This window comes from Kogia breviceps, chromosome 6 (genome assembly GCF_026419965.1).
Source record: "Kogia breviceps isolate mKogBre1 chromosome 6, mKogBre1 haplotype 1, whole genome shotgun sequence".
NCBI classification, from domain to species: domain Eukaryota; kingdom Metazoa; phylum Chordata; class Mammalia; order Artiodactyla; family Physeteridae; genus Kogia; species Kogia breviceps.
This window is the reverse complement of record NC_081315.1, coordinates 43,511,314-43,525,591: the sequence shown is the minus strand read 5'-3', so window position 1 is coordinate 43,525,591 and position 14,278 is coordinate 43,511,314. Positions and strand designations below refer to the sequence as shown.

Here is a 14,278-nt window from a genome sequence, read left to right as displayed (position 1 = left end):
CCTTCAGCTCTTTATCAGGTAGACTGCTTATCTGTACTTCATTCTTTTTTTAAAATATATATATTTATTTATTTATTTATTTATTTATGGCTGCATTGGGGCTTCATTGCTGAGTGAGGGCTTTCTTTTTAGTTGCAGTGAGAGGGGGCTACTCTTCTTTTTTTTTTTTTTTTTTTTTGTGGTACGTGAGCCTCTCACTGCAGTGGCCTCTCCCATTGCGGAGCACAGGCTCTGGATGCGCAGGCTCAGCGGCCATGGCTCATGGGCCCAGCCACTCAGTGGCATGTGGGATCTTCCCAGACAGGGGCACGAACCCGTGTCCCCTGCATCAGCAGGCAGACTCTCAACCACTGCACCACCAGGGAAGCCCGAGGGGGCTACTCTTCATTGTGGTGTGTGGGCTTCTCATTGCAGTGGCTTCTTTTGTTGTGGAGCACAGGCTCTAGGCACACAGGCTTCAGTAGCTGTGGCTCACGGGCTTAGTAGTTGTGGCTTGTGGGCTCTAGAGTGCAAGCTCAGTAGTTGTGATGCACAGGCTTTGTTGCTCTGGGGCATATAGGATCTTTCTGGGCTGGGGCTCGAACCTGTGTCCCCTGCATTGGCAGGCATTTTTTTTTTTTTTTTTTTTTTTTTTTGCGGTATGCGGGCCTCTCACTGTTGTGGCCTCTCCCGTTGTGGAGCACAGGCTCCGGACGCGCAGGCCTAGCGGCCATGGCTCACGGGCTTAGCTGCTCTGCGGCATGTGGGATCTTCCTGGACCAGGGCACGAACCCGTGTCTCCTGCATCGGCAGGCGGATTCTCAACCACTGCGCCACCAGGGAAGCCCTGGCAGGCATATTTTTAACCACTGAGCCACCAGGGAAGTCCCTATACTTCATTCTTCATCTTGGGTTCTATCGTATTCCTTCATTTGGAATGTATTCTTCTGTCGCCTCAATTTGCCTAATTTGCTGCTTTTATTTCTATGTGTTTGGTAAGCTGGTTAAGTTTCTCAACCTTGGAGAAGTGACCTTTTGTAGGAGATGTCCTATGTGTCCCATCAGGGCACTCCTCTCTGATCACCAGAACTATATGTTCTAGGTGTATCCCATATATGCACTGCATGGGTCCTTCTGTTGTAGCAAGCTGACTACTATGGGTGGTCTGATAGGCATGGCTGACCCCCAGTCTGGTTGACTGCCAGGCTCTGACTCGTGTGGAGACAGCCAGTAACAGATGGGTTGGGTAAGGTCATGAAGCAGTTGGATGCAGATCCTTGGGGCTAGTACTGGCCTACTTGTGGGTGTAGCCAGGTTCCAGGATGGGTAGTGCAGGGCCAGAGACCCTGGATCTATATCAGCCTGCTGGTGGGTGGGACTGGTTCCTGACTTGGCTAGCTGCTGAGTCTGGGGAGTCCCAAAGCTGGTATCAGCCTGCTGGTGAGTGGGAATGGATCCTGGGGCAGCTGGCTGAGGTGTCCAAGGTGTCTCAGAACAAGTGTCAGCCTGCTGGTGGGTGGGGCTGAGGCAGAGGGTGTCCCAGAGCTAGTCCCAGGCCAGTTGTGAATGGATCTAGGTCCCAGGGTTTCTGGCTGCAGGGTCCTGGGGTTTCCGAAGTTGGTGTTGGCCTGCTGGTGGGTTGGGCAGATCCTGGGGCTGCTGGCTGAAAGGCTCAGGGTATCCTAGAGCTGGTGTTGGTCAGCTGGTTGGTGGAACTGGGTCCGGAGGTCCTGGGGCTGGTGTCATTCTGCTGGTGGGAGGGCTATTTCCTCACATGACAGGCTGAGGGGCTGTGATGGTCTCAGGGCTAGTGCCTGCCCACTGGTAGGTATAGCCAAGGTGTTGCTGCTGGCTGCAGGGTCCTGGGGTTCCTGAAGTTAGTGTCATCTTGCTGGTGGGTGGGAGTGGGTCCGAACATCTGACTGTGTTGTCCCTGGGGGGTTCCAGGACTATTGCTGGTGCTCTGGTATGCAGGGCCGGGTCCTAGGGCTTTATGGTGGACAGGACCATGTCCCAAAATGTCTGTGGGCTCAGAGGGTCTTAGGGCAGTTGGCCTGCTGTTGGGTAGAGATGTGTCCCTACCCAGTTAGCTGCTTGGCCTGAGGCGTCCCAATACTGGTGCCAACAGGCTGGTGGGCAGGGCTGGGTCCCATCACTAATAAGATAGAGGGAAGATTCCAAAATGACGCTTGTCAGCACCAGTGTCCTTGCGGTGGAGTGAGCTCCCAAAGATGGATGCTACCAGTGTCTATATCCCTATGGTGAGCTCCTGTTGTATCCTGCCTCTACAGGAGGCTCTCCGAGATCAGCAGGTGGGTCTCACCCAGGCTCCTTTTAAATTACTGTTTCTGCTCTGGGTCCAGAGTGTGTGAGATTTTGTGTGTACCCTTTAGCAGTAGAATCTCTATTTCCCATAACCCTCTGTGTCTCCTGAGAGTAAGCTCCACGGGCCTTTATAACATGTTCTGAGATCTCATCTTCCTGGTGCAGGACCCCTGGGCTGGAGAGCTTGATGTAGGGCTGACACCTGTTGCTCCTTAGGGAAACTCTCTGAAATTGTCATTATCCTCCCATTTGTGGGTCACCCACCCAGCTATATGGGTCTTGAGTAAACCTCATCTTCAGCACTCCTACCTGTATCATTGTGGTTCCTTCTTTATATCTTTAGTAGTAGAAGATCTTTTCTGCTAGTCTTCTGGCCTTTCTCATACATAGTTGCTCTGTAGGGCTTCCCTGGTGGCGCAGTGGTTGAGAGTCCGCCTGCCGATGCAGGGGACACGGGTTCGTGCCCCGGTCCGGGAAGATCCCACATGCCGCGGAGCGGCTGGGCCTGTGAGCCATGGCCGCTGAGCCTGCGCATCCGGAGCCTGTGCTCCGCAACGGGAGAGGCCACAAGAGTGAGAGGCCCGCGTAGTGCAAAGAAAAAAAAAAAAAGTTTCTCTGTAAATAGTTGTAATTTTAGAGTGCCTGTGGGAGGAGGTGAGCTCAAGGTCTTCCTACTCCACCATCTTGGCCACTCTAGGAATTTTTTTTTTTTAATGCATTGCTTTCTCTGTTCTGCTATTGGTTTCTTTGGAAAGCATCATTTATCTGCTAACTGGGCATCATTGCATGTTCTATAACCATTCATCAGAAATTTAAGATCCCTTTCTTAAGGCACAAGCAAGGACCCAAAGTCCTATTTAGCCAGAATAATCACCTCAGGTTAGAATTTTATCCGGGACATTTATTATTTTATTTTTGAGCTAAAAAGCTGTACTGAAGCACATTTTGACAAAGGGAAAGTGCGGGTTTTTATTTTGATCCTGGGAATAAGATATCAGTTTCTTTTCTTTTCTGCCTGAAGCTATTTGCTTGCTTCAGTTAATAATTAACCCCTCAGAAGAACCAAAAAGCAAAAACAAACAAAAAAAACTTTTCAAGGATAAAACTATAAGTTGTTTTCTCAGACCATTAATAATTTGGTCAGCAGAAGCTGAATTAACTGTAAAATTATAGCTATAAAAGCCGTTTTACATAGTGGAAAGAGAGAGCTCAAGAATGACCTAGACATTTGTTAAAATCTTTACTTCACCACCTGGCTATTGTGCAGTCTCAGGTAAGTATCTTATGTGTAGTAAGCTGAAATTTCCACACCTGTAAGATAAAAATAATATTACCTATCATATAGATATTTGGGGGGAAAATGAATACCATAAGTACAATACTGTGACTAGAACATGGTAAGTAGTCAGTAGGTAGTAATTGGTCTCATTGTTATTAACTTTCATAAATTCACAGGAATTAGAGAATTAATATTTTAAAAAACTATTGAAAATGTGAGTAGTATTGTAGAAATTTAGAAGAAAATGTTGCATTTTTACTTGAGCTGAAATATTGGATTATTATTAATATAAATAATAAACCTTAAAGATTTCTCTATTTACTAGAATTTTCCTCTCTCCCAACCTGACAGAGAATGTTGAGGAAATCTTTGTTGAAAATTCGTGTTACAGATAGCTCCACTTTTAGATAAGAATAACTTATAGATAAAATAACATTCAAATTCATAAAACCAGTATTTTACTAACCATTGTTCATGTATCAAAAATTGGTTTAGATGAGAAAAAGTTAGATGTATAAAATTAAGAAAAACATTCTCAAAACTTTGCCTTCTCATGGATAAATTCTTTCACTCATTTGCAAAATGCCATAAATTGTTTAAAATGCTAGATATACACATTTAAATAAAATTTAATTTTTGGTCTATTATGTGTAAGAATAAAGTAATATAAAATAAAATCTTTCTTTGAAGGTAAAATAATATAGAGTTTTACCCTTAAAAAATGGGATGTCTTGAGACCTACATGTCTTTATTTCATTTTCTACAAAGTCAGCTTCAAAGCATCTAGTCCAGACTTTGTTTTCGGAAAACAAAATGACTTTTTAAAATATAATACATGACAGATGGATGAAAACATATACACACATGCACGTTGAGTGTTCTTTCACACTGATTCCTCAATGGTGAAAGGAGAGTCTAATGCGAGTTCCAGTGAATGGTGACCAGGAGGTGACACAGAAGGACTGTATGCTCACCTTTCTCCCTTAATTTTACTTTGTTAAGACTTGGCATTGTTCATGTAAGACAGGCTTTGCTTGTTCCCTAACATTGTACTTCTTTCACCATCATTTAGTGTTTCAAATCATTTATAAACTCATGAAGATGAGATGAAATACAATACATTTTTCCTAATGGAACCTTAATCTTAATCTTTTTCTCATTCAGTAGAAAACTGAAATTTAAGTTACCATTACCTTTGGGCAACTGTGACATATACACTAAGTCTCTGGAGTTTAAAATATCATGTTGGGTTTCTGTCTTTGAAAATATTAACAACTGTAAATGCTAAAGCTGGAGGGTTAAATAAAAATGTTTCATTGAAATTCTTGTGGAAGTAAGGTGCTGTGGTCAGAAGAATCTCTCTTCTCTTGACTCAAATCCAGCCTAAGAACTTGTGGAATCCAGGTATGGGAAAGCTGTATGTCTAGCTGGACCAGCATGCCAACACAAGTACCAAAGAAACTTTGCCTCATAACAACTTCATGAAATCGATATTGTCCCAGTTTTGCTGCTGTGGAATTTGATGCTTAAAAAGTTATGGCAAATTAAGAAGGTCACACAGCTGATATGTGATGAAAAAGACTCTCCTTGACTAAACTTTATTTAGCTCCTCTAAGCCCTCTTCTCAACCAGACCAAACTGTGGCCCCAGTCCTGCTAGGCCTGCATAGTCCAATTTTAGTGAGAACCCTGTTAATCCAGTTTAGAGAGAATCCTCTACCCTCTATATCTGATCAAATTCCTCATGCACCAACTTGGCCTGCCTTCAGCAAAAATCCCTAGTCACTTTAGCAAGAATTCCCCTTACTCTTAATGTCTCCTCTTAGTAATTTTCCATCCACCAACAGCCACCACCAACCTGCTGCTCTACTGTGTTCCCTTTTCCTTATTGCATTCAGGATAGAGCTCAATCTCTCTCCTCTATTGCTATGGTCTTGACACCTATCACAATAGTCTGGAATAAAGTTTGCCTTACCATTTTAACAAGTGTCAGAATAATTTTTTTCTTTAACAGAGACAAAACCAAGAATGGAATCAAGTTGGCTGAACTCAAAATCCTGGTTCTTTTCCCTAAATTGTTCAACATTTTCCTTTTCCTTAATAGCTCAACATTTGATATTTTTATTCTCTAACATTAAATTTCTGTTCTATTAATTAGACATATTAAAATATTGTTTTAAAAAGCAGTAGACAGACAATTCTATTTTTGGATAGCAATGAGCATAAGACACCTAAAAATTTTTCAAAATCACTTTTTTATGTCACAAAAGTATTTATAATACGGTTTATTTCCTTTTTAAAAAATCTCTGCAGGCCATATGATCTGTGGGCCAATGCCTTCTCTGAAACATCCAATGAACTTGGTCAAACATACTTAGTTTAACAGGAAGAGAATTAGCAGATTTTTTTTCCATTGTAGAGTCTTTTTTTTTTTTTTTTGGTAATTTTATTGAAGTATAGTTGACTTAAAATGTTGTGTTAGTTTCAGGTGTACAGCAAAGTTATTCAGTTATACTTATACATATATTCATTCTTTTTTAGAATCTTTTCTCATATAGGTTACCATTGAGTAGTTTTAATGACTCTTTCTGCTGTCATAATTACAAATATTAGCTAATGTTGCATTGAGTTGGTGTGTGATTTTAAAAATGGGTATGTAAAGTAAGTTTCCAAAGAATAGTGGTTTTCATTTAATACCTTCATTCATTCTTTATGTGGTAATATTTGTTATTATTATTGCTGAGAGAAAAATGTAACAAAAATTCTATTAGAAAATCCCTTTTTTGTGGTAGCTATGATGTCTGTCATCACAACTAAGTTTAAACAATTAGAAGTGATTTTCAAAATCTGTAGTCCTATATTTTGGCTATTTTAAAAATAGAGTTTGTCACTACTTATCACTTTTATTTTTTAATTAGACAAGAAAGTGTTTATTTTTCTTCATAGTTGACACTTTCCTTCTAGTTCATCAAAAACTTTCATTTTCCTAACTTTAATGCTTTATTGCTGCCTGCTGCCCTTAAAGAGATCATGTTTTCCATTGCCTATAAAAGATCATGCTTAAATTGTGTTCTTTGCTACATCACACAAACAATAGTTTTAATAGTTTTCCTTATTAACTGTACTTTGCCTACTTTAAGAAAAAAGTCAGATAAACAAACATCTTCAATCACAAATGTTTTATTTATCCTGATTTTATTACTCAACATTTATAATCCCTTGAATAAAAACAATTACTAGTGACTTAGGCAATACTTGAAGATCATATCATTTTCACAACCACTATATGTTAGGTTTATTATAATGCCCAAATTTTAATCTGAAGGGTTTAATTTACTTCTCCGAATTCCCACGAACTGTAAGTAATGAATCTTGGACTTGAAACTTGGTCTTTTAACAGCAAATTCAAAGCATTTTACATTTGATCTTCACAAATGTACAATTGAGCAGTAAATATTTATTGTTGATGCTTAATTAAAGTTGTCTGTATCCATTAATCTATTTCTCTGTGCTTCAGAAATGTGCTCACCGTGTTGAAGAATATTGAAAGTAAAGCTTGGGTGTTTCAATAGAAAATCTTAAAGATATCTGGGTTTTATTTAATGGGACCTATTTCATTGCAGAAAAAATAAAATATTCTAATGTATACTTACGCAGCATCAAAAAGAGCATATCCGGCATCAAAAATCTTTGATGCAGGTTTATTCTGTTAAAGTGTGTCATTCACTTTAATTATCTTGAATCCTTGCCCTTTTCTGTTTAATACTGTTGATATATATATATATATATATATACTTAGAGAATGAACTTATGGTTACCAGGGGGAAGGATAGCGGGGAGGGATAGGTTGGGAGTTTGTGATTGACGTGTACACACTGCTATATTTAAAATAGGTAACTAACAAGGACCTACTGTCAAAAAGTAATTAATTTTTTTTAAAAAAGACTTTCCCTGACCCCTTCCTCTCCTGGAACTATCTCACTAGCCCATCTTATTGTCTAAGGAAATAACAACTTTGTGTGTGTGTGTGTGTGTGTGTGTACACACACATATAGATATATATATTGCAGCTTTAAAACCATTCTCAGAAACACTAGGTTTACATATAGGTACTTGGCCTGCTAAAAATGTATTCAGCCCACCCCTGTGTATCAATAGCTCCCCTTAATCCGTACCTCCTACTGTTCCTTGTTCTAAGAAGCTAAGACAACACTAACATTTGCCTGTGACGGTTATGCTTAGAATTTACAAACACATGCTGATGCAAGCCAAACAAGTAGCTTGTGGATTTAGAAGTGGCTTGAATTTCTTTGGGGCTTGCTACTTTATTCTTGTTAGTCCCCTGCCTGACTGCCATCAAGCTCAGTTCAATTCCATTTAAGCCTTTAGCATACAGACTGCATTTGTCATCACAGCTGATAAAGACAGAATTTATATGATTATACCGATTTTTGTAACTTTACTACTGAATTCAATTTGAAGTCAAAGATATTTTATAATTTAAAATATGTAAAAGAATATGGCCTCAAAATACATAGTACTTAGTATTGTCCACTTCGAATGATAATGAGCTGTCTTCCACTGAATAAGAGTTGATATTAGTACTACAAAACTTTATAAGGCATTTACCACAAACTGGAAAAAGGTTCTGTTCAGCACTGAATTTAGGGCTGAAATCTCCATTTCAGCGTGGAGGCAGTGTTACCTCTGTTTAATGATCTTATTTTAAGTTTAGATAAAAACATCCTCAGGTTTTAAAGGTTAATGTTCCTGAAAATATTCAAAGCAGATTTCATCAAAAAATATTTCTTTTTATTCACAGTTGTATGTATGCCATATAGTGCTTTTCAAATAAATGAGGGAGATGCCTCATTACAAGAATGTACCATGTACATTAGACTGCCTATATAATGCAAACACTGATATATTAATAACTGCTCACGCAACTGGTTTCTTTCTTTCTTTTCTTTTTAACATCTTTATTGGAATATAATTGCTTTAAAACAGTGTGTTAGTTTCTGCTTTAAAACAAAGTGAAACAGCTATACATATACAGATATCACCCTCTTGTGTCTCCCTCACACCCTCTCTTATCACACCCCTCTAGGTGGTCACAAAGCACTGAGCTGATTTCCCTGTGCTATGCGGCTCCTTCCCACTAGCTATCTATTTTATATTTGGTAGTATATATAAGTCCAAGCCACTCTCTCACTTGGTCCCAGCTAACCATTCCCCCTCCCCATGCCCTCAAGTCTATTCTCCACGTCTGAATCTTTACTCCTGTCCTGCCTCTAGGTTCTTCATAACCATATTAATTTATTTTTAGATTCTCTATATATGTGTTAGCATATGGTATTTGTTTCTCTCTATAACATACTTCACTCTGTATGACAGACTGTAGGTTGATCCACCTCACTACAAATAACTCAATTTCACTTCTTTTTATGGCTGAGTAATATTCCATTGTAAATATGTACCACATCTTTATCCATGCATCTGTTGATGGACACTTAGGTTGTTTCCCTGTCCTGGCTATTGTAAATAGTGCTGCAGTGAACATTGTGGTACATGACCCTTTTTGAATTATGGTTTACTCAGGGTATATGCCCAGTAGTGGGATTGCTGGGTCATATGGTAGTTCTATTTTTAGTTTTTTAAGTAACCTCCATACTGTTCTCCATAGTGACTGTATCAATTTACATTCCCACCAACAGTGCAAGAGGGTATACTTTTCTCTAAACCCTCTCCAGATCAATTGTTTGTACATTTGTTATGATGGCCATTCTGACTGCTATGAGGTGATACCTCATTGTAGTTTTGATTTGCATTTCTCTAATGATTAGTGATGTTGAGGATTCTTTCATGTGTTTGTTGGCAAATTGTAAATATTCTTTGGAGAAGTGACTATTTAGGTCTTCTGCCCATTTTCTGATTGGGTTGTTTGTTTTTTTGATATTGAGCTGCATGAGCAGCTTGTACATTTTGGAGATTAATCCTTTGTCAGTTGCTTCATTTGTAAATATTTTCTCCCATTCTGAGGGTTGTCTTTTCAGCTTGTTTATGGTTTCCTTTGCTCTGCAAAAGCTTTTAAGTTTCATTAGGTCCCATTTGTTTACTTTTGTTTTTATTTCCTTTTCTCTAGGAGATGGTTCAAAAAGGATCTTGCTGTGATTTATGTCATAGAGTGTTCTGCCTGTTTTCCTCTAAGAGTTTGATAGTGTCTGGCCTTACATTTAGGTCTTTAACCCATTTTGAGTTTATTTTTGTGTATGGTGTTAGGGAGTGTTCTAATTTCATTCTTTAACATGTAGCTGTCCAGTTTTCCCAGCACCATTTACTGAAGAGGCTGTCTTTTCTCCATTATATATTCTTGATTCCTTTATCAAAAATAAGGTGACCATATGTGCATGGGTTTATCTCTGGCCTTTCTATCCTGTTCCCTTGATCTATATTTCTGTTCTTGTGGCAGTACCATACTGTCTTGATTACTGTAGCTTTGTAGTATAGTCTGAGGTCTGGAGGTCTGATTCCTCCAGCTCCATTTCTCTTTCTCCAGATTGCTTGGACTATTCAGGGTCTTTTGTGTTTCCATACAAACTGTGAAATTTTTTGTCCTAGTTCTGTGAAAAATGCCATCGGTCCTTTGATAAGGATTGCATTGAATCTGTAGATTGCTTTGGGTAGTATAGTCATTTTCACAGTGTTGATTCTTCCAATCCAAGAACATGGTATATCTCTCCATCTGTTTGTATCATCTTTAATTTCTTTCATCAGTATCTTACAGACTTCAGCATACAGGTCTTTTGTCTCCTTAGGTAGGTTTATTCCTAGGTATTTTTTTTCTTTTTCCTGCAAAGGTAAATGGGAGTGTTTCCTTAATTTTTCTTTCAGCTTTTTCACCATTAGTGTATAGGAATGCCAGGGATTTCTGTGCATTAATTTTGTATCCTGCTACTTTACCAAGTTCATTGATTAACTCTAATAGTTTTCTGGTAGAGTCTTTAGTATTCCCTGTGTATAGTATCATGTCATCTGCAAACAGTGACAGCTTTACTTCTTCTTTTGCTATTTAGATTCCTTGTATTTCTTTTTCTTCTCTGATTGCTATGGCTAAAACTTCCAGTACGATGTTGAATAATACTGGTGAGAGTGGGGAACCTTGTTTTGTTCCTGATCTTAGTGGAAATGGTTTCAATTTTTCACCATTGAGAACGATGTTGGCTGCGGGTTTGTCATATATGGCCTCTATTATGTTGAGATAAGTTCCCTGTGTGCCCAATTTCTGGATGGTTTTTGTCATAAGTGGTGTTGAATTTTGTTGAAAAATTTTTTTCTACATCTATTGAGATGATCATATGGTTTTTCTCCTTCAATTTGTTAATATGGTGTATGACATTGATTGATTTGTGTATATTGAAGAATCCTTGTATTCCTGGGATAAACCCCACTTGATCATGGTCTATGATCCTTTTAATGTGCTCTTGGATTCTTTTTGCTAGAATTTTGTTGAGGATTTTTGCATCTATGTTCATCAGTGATATTGGCCTGTAGTTTTCTTTCTTTGTGACATCTTTGTCTGGTTTTGGTATCAGGGTGATGGTGGCCTTTTAGAATGAGTTTGGGAGTGTTCCTCCTTCTGCTATATTTTGGAAGAGTTTGAGAAGGATAGGTGTTAGCTCTTCTCTAAATGTTTGGTAGAATTTGCCTATGAAGCCATCTGGTCCTGGGCTTTTGTTTGTTGGAAGATTTTTAATCACAGTCTCAATTTTAGTGCTTATGATTGGTCTGTTTATATTTTCTATTTCTTCCTGATTCAGTGTCAGAAGGTTGTGCTTTTCTAAGAATTTGTCCATTTCTTCCACGTTTTCCATTTTATTGGCATAGAGTTGCTTGTAGTAATCTCTCGTGATCCTTTGTATTTCTGCAATGTCAGTTGTTACTTCTCCTTTTTCAATTCTAATTCTTTTAATTTGATTATTCTCCCTTTTTTTCTTGATGAGTCTGGCTAATGGTTTATCAATTTTGTTTATCTTCTCAAAGAACCAGCTTTTGGTTTTGTTGATCTTTGCTATCGTTTCCTTCATTTCTTTTTCATTTATTTCTGATCTGATCTTTATGATTTCTTCCCTTCTGCTAACATTGTTGGTTTTTGTTCTTCTTTCTCTAATTGCTTTAGCTGTAAGGTTAGGTTGTTTATTTGAGATGTTTCTTGTTTCTTGAGGTGGGATTGTATTGCTATAAACTTCCCTCTTACAACTGCTTTTGTTTTATTCCATAGGTTTTGGGTCATTGTGTTTTCATTGCCATTTGTTTCTAGCTATTTTTTGAATTCCTCTTTGATTTCTTTAGGGACTTTTGTTTATTGAGTAGTGTATTGTTTAGCCTATGTGGGTTTTTTTTGTTTTTTTTTAACAGATTTTTTTCCTGTAGTTGATATCTAGTCTCATAGTGTTGTGGTCAGAAAAGATACTAGATATGATTTCAATTTTCTTAAATTTACCAAGGCTTGATTTGTGACCCAATATATGATCTATCCTGAAGAATGTTCCATGAGTAATTGAGAAGAAAGTGTATTCTGTTTTTTTTTGAAAGGAATATCCTATAAATATCAATTAAATCCATCTTGTTTAATGTATCATTTAAAGCTTCTGTTTCCTTATTTATTTTCATATTGGATGATCTATCCATTGGTAAAAGTGGGGTGCTAGAGTCCCCTATTATGATTGTGTTACTGTCGATTTCCCATTCTTTGGCTGTTAGCATTTACCTTATGTATTGAGGTGCTCCCCTGTTGGGTGTGTAAATATTTAACAATTGTTATGTCTTCTCTTGGATTAATCCCTTGATCATTATGTAGTGTCCTTCTTTTTCTCTTATAATAGTCTTTATTTTAACATCTATTTTGTCTGGTATGAGAATTGGTACTCCAGCTGTCTTTTGATTTCCATTTGCATGGAATACGTTTTTCCATCCCCTCATTTTCAGTCTGTATGTGTCTCTAGGTCCGAAATGGGTCTCTTTTAGACAGCATATAAACAGGTCTTTTTTTTTGTATCCATTTAACCAGCCTATGTCTTTTTTTTTTTTTTTTTTAACATCTTTATTTGAGTATAACTGTTTTACAATAGTGTGTTAGTTTCTCCTTTACAACAAAGTCAGCCTATGTCTTTTGGTTGCAGCATTTAATCCATTTATACTTAAGGTAATTATCGATATGTATGTTCCTATTTACCATTTTCTTAATTGTTTTGGATTTGTTATTTTAGGTCTTTTCTTCTCTTGTGTTTCCTGTCTAGTGAAGTTCTTTCAGCATTTGTTGTACAGCTACAACAAATTGCAAAGCTGTTTTGCAAAGCTTGTTTTGTGGTGCTGAATTCTCTTAGCTTTTGCTTGTCTGTAAAGGTTATAATTTCTCTGTCGAATCTGAAAGAGATCCTTGCTGGTTAGGGTAATCTTGGTTGTAGGTTTTTCCCTTTCATCACTTTAAATATGTCCTGCCACTCCCTCTGGCTTCCAGAGTTTCTGCTTAACGACTAGCTGTAATCTTATCAGGATTCCTTTGTATGTTATTTGTTGTTTTTCCCTTGCTGCTTTTAATATTTTTTCTTTGTATTTAATATTTGATAGTTTGATTAATATGTGTCTTGGCGTGTTTCTCCTTGGATTTATCCTGTATGGGACTCTCTGCACTTCCTGGACTTGACTGACTCTTTCCTTTCCTGTGTTAGGGAAGTTTTCAATTATAATCTCTTCAAATATTAGCTCAGACCCTTTCTTTTTCTCTTCTTCTTTTGGGACTTCTGTAATTCGAATGTTGGTGTGTTTAATGTTGTCCCAGAGGTCTCTCAGACGGTCATCAATTCTTTTCATTCTTTTTTCTTTATTCTGCTCTGTAGCAATTATTTCCATTATTTTATCTTCCAGGTCACTTATCCATTCTTCTGCCTCAGTTATTCTGCTATTGATTCCTTCTAGGGAATTTTTAATTTCATTTATTGTGTTGTTCATCATTGTTTGTTTGCTCTTTATTTCTTCTAGGTCTTTGTTAGTGTTTCTTGTATTTTCTCCAATCTATTTCCAAGATTTTGGATGATCTTTACTATCATTACTCTGAATTCTTTTTCAGGTAGACTGCCTATTTCCTCTTCATTTTTTTTGGTCTGGTGAGTTTTTACCTTGCTCCTTCATCTGCTCTGTGTGTCTTTGTCTTCTCATTTTGCTTAAATTACTGTGCTTGGGGTCTCCTTTTTGCAGACTGCAGGTTCGTAGTTCCCATTGTTTTTGGTGTCTGCCCCCAGTAGGTTAGTCTGGTTCAGGTGGTTATGTAGACTTCCTGGTGGGGGGGGACTGGTGCCTGTGTTCTGGTGGATGAGACTGGATCTTGATTTTCTGGTGGGCAGAACCCCATTGGTGGTGTCTTTTGGGGTGTCTGTGAACTTAATATGATTTTAGGCAGCCTCTCTGCTAATGGGTGGGGTTGTGTTCCTGTCTTGCTAGTTTCTTGGCCTAGGGTGTCCAGCACTTTAGCTTGCTGGTCATTGAGTGGAGCTGGGTCTTAGCATTGAGATGGAGATTTCTGGGAGAGCTTTCGCTGTTTGATATTATGTGGAGCTAGGAGGTCTCTGGTGGACTAGTGCCCTGAACTTGGCTCTCCAACTGCAAATACGCAGGCCTGACACCTGGCTGGTGCCCCAAG

The 14,278-nt window shown here is 38.3% G+C and overlaps 2 pseudogenes; one reads left to right on the top strand and one right to left on the bottom strand.

The window, feature by feature from the left end:
• The window catches only part of LOC131758149 (speedy protein C-like), a 30,978-nt pseudogene extending 28,846 nt beyond the window's left edge, over positions 1–2,132 (bottom strand).
• A 78-nt stretch (positions 2,133–2,210) lies between these two features.
• Positions 2,211–14,278, top strand: part of LOC131758148 (retinoic acid receptor RXR-gamma pseudogene) — a 52,987-nt pseudogene continuing 40,919 nt past the window's right edge.